We start from the raw sequence: 745 nt of genomic DNA, 5'->3' as shown, positions 1-745 counted from the left end.
TATACTTAGCTCTTTGATACAATTGAGTGAATTTTTGTATATGGTATGAGGAAGGGATGTAACTGTATTGTTTTGTACATGGATATCCAGTTTTCCTAGCACCGTTCATTAGAAGAATACTGTTTTCTAGTTTAATGGCCTTTGCACTCTTATCTGGAAAGGCAATGGCAACCCACTCCTAGTACTCTTGCCTGGAATATCCCATGGACGGAGGTTGCCTGGTAGGCTACAGTCCCTGGGGTTCGCGAAGAGTCGGACGTGACTGAGTCTAGCTTTACTTTCACTTTTCACTTTCATGAACTGGAGAAGGAAATGGCAACCCACTCCAGTATTCTTGCCTGGAAAATCCCACGGACAGAAGAGCCTGGTGGACTACAGTCCATGGTGTTGCAAAGAGTTGGACACGTCTGAGCAAGCATACACGCACTGTTCTAAGCAGCCCTTTTGGCTTGAATTACATTTACTTGCCTTTTATTTATTTTTCACAGCTTCCTCCCAACCCAGAGTTTGAAGCCAGGTCTCCCACATTGAAGGCAGATTCTTTACCAGCTGAGCCACAAGGGTAGTCCAAGAATACTGGAGTGGGTAGCCTATCCCTTCTCCAGCGGATCTTCCCAACCCAGGTATCGAACCGGGGTCTCCTGCATTGAAGGGGATTATTTACCAACTGAGCTATCAGGGAAGCCCTCGATTTACTTACTTTATAATTATTTTTAACAGCTTCATTGAGCTATCATTCATGTAC

This window comes from Bison bison, unplaced genomic scaffold (genome assembly GCF_000754665.1).
Source record: "Bison bison bison isolate TAMUID 2011002044 unplaced genomic scaffold, Bison_UMD1.0 scf7180017864352, whole genome shotgun sequence".
In the NCBI taxonomy this organism is placed as follows: domain Eukaryota; kingdom Metazoa; phylum Chordata; class Mammalia; order Artiodactyla; family Bovidae; genus Bison; species Bison bison.
This window is presented reverse-complemented; position numbering follows the sequence as displayed.